An 8,361-nucleotide genomic window follows, 5' to 3' on the forward strand; every position below is an offset into this window, starting at 1 on the left:
AATCCAATGGAATTTAAGACTCTGGTTGGAAAGCCCTAAAATGTATCCACGTGTGTAGGGTGCTATTAAATGTAATATTCTGCTCTCCCAAGACAGAAAGCAAGAAATATAAGAAATTTGCAGAACACTTCATACATCTTTCTTTCCTTATTGCCTTGCAGTATCATATTCTAGGCACACTGGTGACACTTCCTGAAGCTCATATTCCTCCAGATGAAAAAAGATTGCTAAGTGACAAATGGTGATGAGCCACCCCCACCACCACCAACCTACAATATTGGATTTTCCAAAGATTCCTTCACACACATGGGCTCATGATGATCAAGAGAAATGAATCATTAGTAAAACTAAGTAATATGTCTAAAACGTCAAACCCAGGTCTGCTTACTGGAAATCTGGAACTTTTGACCCCTTATGTAATTGAGAAAGTTGCACTGGGGCCTCTATTGGCCACACTATAGTCATTTTGGAATTTGATTTAAAGTTCTTGGTTTAAAACTGATTCTTATATCACCAAATCTTAGCTATTTATCCTTTCTAGCAAAGTATTAAGGCTGTCCACTTTTTATATAAATGATTTTATAGATTTTAGCTTCCCCAAAAAAGGTTTTATTGCCACTAAGTGTTTTTCTCTCCTGAAATCATTTAATTTGTTATGGAAACTTCCTCTACAAAATAAGAGTCATGACAGTAAACAGCCTGTGCTCCCATAGATTGGTGCTTTATATACTAAAACTGTAATTTTTTTAGTCCATTATTTAACAATATTTATTTTCTTTTTTATTTCTTATTTTAAAATCTTTATAATATAAAGTACCAGGAATACAATAAATAATCTGACAAGTGGCAAAGAGCATTTCTGGTGTATGTCTTAGAGTTTATTCAGATTGAGACTCATTTCTAAGGAAACTGATAAAAATAAATGATGACTCAGATATATGACAGAATCTTGCATTATCAACTAAGATTCTTATGCTCAGGAACTACGAAGTCAGGAATTTGAAATTTTAAAACTTAGTGAAATGAAAAAGGAGAGCAAGGGAGCTCTCTGGGGTCTCTTTTACAAGGACATTAATCCCAATCATAAGGGTTCCATCCTTGTGACCTAATCACTTCCCAAAGCTCCCAATTCGAAATCACATTGGAGACTAGGTTTCAATATATGTATCAGGGGGAGGGATGGCACATGTTTAGTCTATAACATTCTGTCCCTAGTCCCTTTCCAAATTCATGCCTTTCTCATATGCAAAATGCATTCATTCCACCCCAATAGCCCTTTAAGTCTTAATTCCTTTCAGCATCAACTTTGAAGGCTAAAGTCTCATCTAAATATCATCTTAATCAGATAAGAGTGAGACTCAAGGTATGATTCATTCTAAGGCAAAGTCTTCTCCCACTGTGAACTTGTGAAACCAACATATCAAGTGCTTCCAAACTACAATGCATAAGATAAACAGGCATATAATAGACACTCTCATTCCAAAAGGGAGAAACAGGAAAGAAGAAAGGGCTAACAGGTTCCAAATAAGTCCAAATAACTCCATGAGATCGTAAGGCTTAAGAGTAATCCTCTTTGGCTTGATGCTTTGCTTTCCAGACCCACTGGGGCTGTGGCCCCACCTCTGAAGCTCATCAGAGCTGGAATCTTGAGCAGGGTGCTCTATTGTTTTGGAGTCTAGGGTGTAGCCTCACCCATACAGCTTATACAGTCTGCACACTAGAAGCTGTGGTGTCTTTGCCTTCTAGAGGAGTGACCACCACAGCCTGTACCACACACGGCCACTGGAGCCACTGGAGCCACACCTAAGCTGGCCAAGGAGTAAGGGAGCAGAGCCTGTGATGGGAACAGCACTAAAACTTGTCCCTAGATCTCACAGGCACCAGCTTCTTTGAAACCACTCCCAGCCTATGATGGGAGGTACACCATGATGATTTCTGAATTGTCTCCAGAGTTATTTTTCCACTGTCTTGAACTGTCAATCCTGGCTTCTGTTAAGATAGCTAGCTAATCTCCTTATTAAATAGTTGTTTGGGCACACCCTTAGTGTTCTCTTTCAGTCATGCTTTCTCATTTTTTAAAATGGATAGGCTAAGAATATTCCAATTATTTAACTTCTTTTTCCTTTTTAATTAACAATTTAACCTTTATATCATTTACATCTTCTCAAATTTTACTCTAAGCAGTCAGGAGGAACGAGCCTACTCCTTCAACACTTTGCTTAGGAATAGATTCAGCTAAATACCCAATTCCATCCCTGAAAAACTCTACTTTCCACAAAACACTAAGACATAAACTCAGTTCAGCCAAGGTCTTTGCCACTTTATAACAGGATCGTCTTTCCTCCAGTTTCTAAAATGTTCCTCATTTCCATCTAAGAACTCATCAGATGGCCATCAGTGTCCGTATTTACCAATATTCTGTTGAGGATTACTTAGGCATTCTCTGCAAAGACTGAGGCTTTCTCAATTCAGTTCTCTTTTTCAGAACTTTCTCTTTTCATCTCTCTTCCTTTCTTCCCAAAATCTTATCAGAATCACCCAGAATGGTCCATTCACAGCAATATAAGCTTTGCCAGAAAGAACTTCAAAACTAGCCTCTACCCATTATCTATTTCCAAAGCTACTAATGTATTTATAGGTATTTGTTATAGCAGTACCTCACTGCAGGGTTTTAGCTCAAACCCATTCACAGTGGGGCCGGTGGATCCCCAGATCTATCCTGTGGTCATTTACCCAGTTCCAGAATGCGTAATTGACATAGACATACTTGGCAGCTGGCAGACTCCCCACAATGGGCTATAATGTGGGAGAGGCCAACAAGAAGCCAGTAATGCCTTAGGAATTTTAACATTAGGAAAATAGCAATACAGCGTTCTGAGAGGTCTTGCAGAGATCAGTGCCATCATGAAAGACTTGAAATATGCAAGGGTGGTGATTCCATCACATCCCCATTCAGCTCTCATATTTGTCCTGTGCAGAAGACAGATGGATGATGGAGAAAGACAATTGATTATTGTAATCTCGGCCAGGTGGTGATTCCAGTTGCCACTACTATACCAGATGTGGTTTTATTCCTTGAGCAAATTAATACATCCCATGGTACCTGGTATGCAGCTATTGATCTGCAAGTATCTTTTTCTCTATACTTGTCCATCAGGTCCACCAGAAGCAATTTGCTTTCAGCTGGCAAGGCCAGCAATGCATCTTTACTTCTTTACCTCAGGGGTATATCAACTCTCCAATCCTATGTCATAATTTAATTTAAAGGGATCTTGATCATTTTTCCTTCCAGAGGATAACACGCTGGTGCATTACATTGATGACATTATGCTGATTAAACCTAGTGAACAAGAGGTAGCAATGGCTCTAGACTTATTGGTAAGACAACTGTGTGTCAGAAGGTGGGAAATAAATATGATTACATTAAGGCGTCTTCTCTCTCAGTGAAATTTCTAGGGGTCTAGTTGTGTGGGAATGTCAGGATATCCATTCTAAGGTAAAGGACAAGTTGTTATATCTGGCTACCTACAGCCAAGAAAGAGACACAAAACCAAATTGACCTCTTTGGGTTTTGGAGACAATATAATCTTCATTTGGGGCTGTTACTCTGGCCCACTCACTGAGGGACCTGAAAAACTGCTAGTTTTGGGTAGAGCCCAGAGAAAGAGATCTGCAGCAGATCCAGCTACTGTGCAAGCTGCTCTGTTACTTGGGCCATATGATTCAGCAGACCCAATGGTGCCTGAAGTGTCAATGGCATATAGGGTGCAGTCTAGAGTCTTTGACAAGCTCCTATAGGTGGATCAAAACACAAGCCCTTAGGATTTTCGAGTAAGGTTCTGTCATCATCTACAGATAACTAATCTCCCTCTGAGAAATAGCTTTTGGTCTGCTACTGGGCCCCACTAGTGACAGAATACTTGACCATAAGCCATCAAGTTACCATGTGACCTAAGCTTCCCATCATAAAATGGGTGTTATCTGACTCACCAGGCCATAAAGTTGCTGAGCACTCCATTATCAAAAAGAAGTGGAATATACATGGTTGGGCCTAAATAGGCCCTGGGAAAGTGGCTTGCCCAAATGCATGAGGTCTCTGACTTTGGTTGCAAACACAACAATCCAAAAAGATCTGTTGCTAAGTTTATATTATATTTGTCTCAAGCTACAGGATTATTCACAAAGACTACTGATGAGATCGTGGCTATTTCCCATTTGTCCATAAGCAAAGGGCTCACATTTATCAAGGTCATAGGATAATGTCACCAATGGAGAGTAGATGGCCACAGCACAGTGTCAGAGGTGAGTGCACATGCACAAGGGTTATGATAAACATCATTCATAATTAGTCTTTTTGTCATATGGCAAAAGAATACAAGCTGTACAGGAAAGTTGATGCATAGAAAAATTTTCCTTACATCTCGGTTAGCTGGACAAATTTGCCTTACCTTTATGGTGGGAAATAATGAAAACTGATGAACAAAATAATGTCTCCAGATACAGAGGATGTTCCTGTTAAATAGCACTAAGTGAGCAAATGTCTACATTTATCATGCAATCCCAAAAGGATAAGGGGTTGAGGAGCAATTATTATTTTTTTAATTTAAGGCAAGCAGTGATAGGAAAGACCATCTCAGAGGGTGTGTCTAAATTAAATCAAATATTCACTGGCTCTGCTCAACCAACACATATCCCTTCCTGCCTAATATCGTGCACTGTAGTGAACTACTCATGAAATAAAGAATTTAAAAACAAATTTAAAAACAAAACAGTATGGCTGTGTCTATCAGTGTACATCAAACATCAGTGTAATCCTCTGTATTGTGGAATCCCCCATCCAATTAGATTTGGGTGATTTGACCATGGGTTGCTAACCAAATGTGAACAGAAATGTCTATGTCACTTCCAGGTCAAAGAAGCTAAAAGCCAATATGCGTCCAGCAGAATACCTTGCCCTGGTTATCGGTCTCAAGGTAACAGAACATCATGCACCAGTATGAATCCCAGAGGAAGACTCCAACTACATTGAGCATAGCAAAGATCATCACTGTGCCAACCTCCAAAAATAAAAGTTCAAACATTTCTTTCTTATTACATATTGGTTTCAGAGTCACCATGGAAAACACAATACAGTCAAGCACTAGAAAGACACTTGACTAACATAGAGAAGAGGCAGAGAAGGATCAGCTTCAATAGGGGCACTGAAACCCATGGCCAGCAAGTGTCTCCCAGCAACTGATGTAGGACACACACCTCTCTTGTGCTTCAATGGAAGGATCTTGTCCCCTCCCCACAGAACACGGATAAAGCAGTGAGGCTGCCCAAGTGTCATATGAGGCACATGCTTAAGCAGAATGAAATAACACTCACTGAATGTAAAACAGGGAAAGATATTCCCACACAAGATGATAAATCACCACAGGCTATGTGGGCTCTTTATCTCAAAAAGTGTTCAAGGCTCAAGGCCCATTCTTATGTAGCCACCTGGGACTGCCTGACTCACATCAGAACTTGTGTGGGGAAAATACACATTTTTATTCTGTTAATTTTCTGAGATGCCAAGATCAATTTGTTAATGCAACACAGTCTGGTCTATGCTGACTAACCCAGTGGGTAAATAGTTTTATAACCTGCCCAAGGGAAAAGACCTCACAACCCTGAACGTAAAGACAGAAGCTATGAAGAGAGAGGGGTTTGACTGCTTAAAATCTATTACTGTTGTATGTCAAAGTACTAAAACAAAATTAAAAGATGAAAAAAAACTGAGAAGAATATTTCCAATATATGTAACAAAAAGTATTACTATCTTTAATACATGAAGGATTCTCAAAAGCCAATAAAGTTACTAATAGGACAAGAAGCAATGAAAATTAGTAGATATATCATTTAGAAATTGCATCTCACTGCTAATAACAGAGGCCAAAATTAAGCAAGTTAGAATTTATATTTTATGTAAAAGAAATCTGGAGACAAGAGGTCAAGTGCTATTAAGTCAGATCTAGGATATTATCATGGATCCAATCTCCTTCTTTCCTTCTGTTCTGCATCCTTGGCATGTGGCTTCCATTCTGAAGGTTGATGTTAATCCATTTCAGTTACTGAAGCTCAAATCATCTTGCCTATTTTCCAAGTAACTGCAGCAAGGATTTTCTGAGTGTCATATGACAAAATTTACATTTACATCTCATTGGCCACCTCTATCTTTAGGACACATTGAGAAATGTGAGTACTGTGTTAGTAATGAAAAGAAGAATGAACATTGTATAGACACAATTACCCTTTATCCAACCAACAATCATACTCTCACTCTCGCTTCTCTACAAGAACATACACTTTTTCCTTCTCTACTGAAACAACCTAAAAGTCAGGTCAGGTTATAGCATCCATCCCAATGTCCAGAACCTCTGGTCAAAGTGCAGTCCCCTCCATTGGGTTCTGAGGAGGCACCTCATGGTCTGATAACCTGTAGACTAAAAGGCATGTTATCTACACCCAGCACTCAGTCATTGGTTACAATGAAAGAGGATACCCTGGGGGGTGCCTGAGTGGCTCAGTTGGTTGAACTTCTGACTCTTAATTTCAGCTCAGGTCATGATCCCAGGGTCATGGTATCTAGCCCTGTGTTGCGCTCTGCACTGAGTATGGAGCCTGCTTAAGATTCTCTCTATCTCTATCTCTCTCTCTGCCCCTCTCCTTTGCATTCTCTCTCTCTCAAATAAAATTAAAAAAAAGAGAATGATATGAAGGAAAAAAATAACATCCCATCCCCCAGACAGAAAAAAAATGAGAGGGGAACACAGTAATACCTGGTCCTGCTGGGCCAGAGTAAGAAAAGGCCCCAGTTCTGGAATGGAGTGAGTGCTTGGTGAGCCAGTTGGGAAACTCCTGATTCACTCTTCTGAGAGGGTCTCCTTGGTCCACTGTTCTCTGTGGCCTCTGGCTCAGCCCTCAAAAGTGGGCACCTGGAGCACTTCTTTCCTGGTAGCTACACAGCTCTAGCACATGCTGGTGCCCATTCCAGGGGCCATGGGTTGTTGTAGAAAGTAAGGCATTGGCCAGTGCAGGCCAAATTTGTGTGTGTGTGTGTGTGTGTGTGTGTGTGTGGCGGGGCAGGGGGGTGGGGGTGGGGGTTGGGCAAGACAGTTCTCTCAAAAACATATTAGCCTTCTGATCTCTTCATCTACAGTTGTGAGTATCAACAGGCAAAAGCTTCATCTGGGCATAGATTTTAATCTGAGGCTCTGTCTTTTACTTTTCAGACTGTGCTTTGCTTCAGTGGAAGACATCGTCATTACTGCTTAATTTTAAAGGAGGTTTGCGATGGGTCCTTGTGACAATTCAGACTGCAAAGAAAGCGGGAGAAAAGATAGATGAACAATTTGATAACATGGTAGAAATGGTTGCAGCCAGGTATTGGGTTCATGAAGGTTTATTATACTATTGTTTCTACAATTGTGTATAGTTGGCATTTTCCAAAATAAAAGTTAAAAAAAAAAAACTAAAATAAAGAACAGAGAATATTCAGTCTTTCCTCCTGGGGGTGGGAGGAGAATGGATGGATTAAGACTCCCAAGGCTTATATAAGACCAACTGAATAAGAATCTTTGGGTAGGCATTTTTAATAAGTGTTCCAGGGGAGTCGTAAGCACCCTAAAAATTTGAGAAGCACTACATAAAAATTTAAGGGAAACCATCTACTATTTATCTTCCTTATTTAACAACCTGTCACACATATTTATTAAAATTTAGAGTCTTCATAATTATCATGTTAAAGAGCTGTAAAACATTTCACTGTTTATACACCATAAATTGCAAGACCCTTTTGGAAGGGAAGCCACAGGTGAGGCACAGGTGGGATTAGTTAGATTAATCTAAAAAGAACATTTCAGCATAGCGATTGGAAGCACGGCAGAATTTGGATATATTTGTCTATAGGGAAAAGGAAAAATGGAGAGCACAGTTCTAAAGCAGAAGGCAACACAAACACAATCCAAGAGGCACAAATAAGCACACAAATCCCGCGGCAGCATGTTGGGAGCTTCGAGTAAAGAAGTGAGGCAAGAGTGGAAGGGCGAGATGATGACCTGTCTTGAAAACCTAATCAAGGTCTTAACAAGAGATAAGTCTTTGAGCAGAGAAATGGTGAGACACGATTTGTTTAGAAAGGCAGACGTGGGCATGTGATGTGAACAGATACTAGAAGCAAAGACATCTGTTAAGAGGCATTTCCAACAACGAGAAAGGATAAAGTTCAGGAAAGACTGCCAGCATCAAAGAAGGAAGGAAACAAAGGCAGACGTGATACCAGTTGCTCTGAGACAGTATCTTGTTTATTCATCCCTTGCAGTCGGTCAGTGTTTG

The 8,361-nt window shown here is 40.0% G+C and overlaps 1 pseudogene; it reads left to right on the forward strand.

Annotated features, from left to right (window-relative positions):
- Nucleotides 1-8,048, forward strand: part of LOC131515416 (uncharacterized) — a 162,231-nt pseudogene extending 154,183 nt beyond the window's left edge.
- The last annotated feature ends 313 nt before the right edge of the window (nt 8,049-8,361 follow it).

This window comes from Neofelis nebulosa, chromosome 6 (genome assembly GCF_028018385.1).
Source record: "Neofelis nebulosa isolate mNeoNeb1 chromosome 6, mNeoNeb1.pri, whole genome shotgun sequence".
Lineage (NCBI taxonomy): Eukaryota > Metazoa > Chordata > Mammalia > Carnivora > Felidae > Neofelis > Neofelis nebulosa.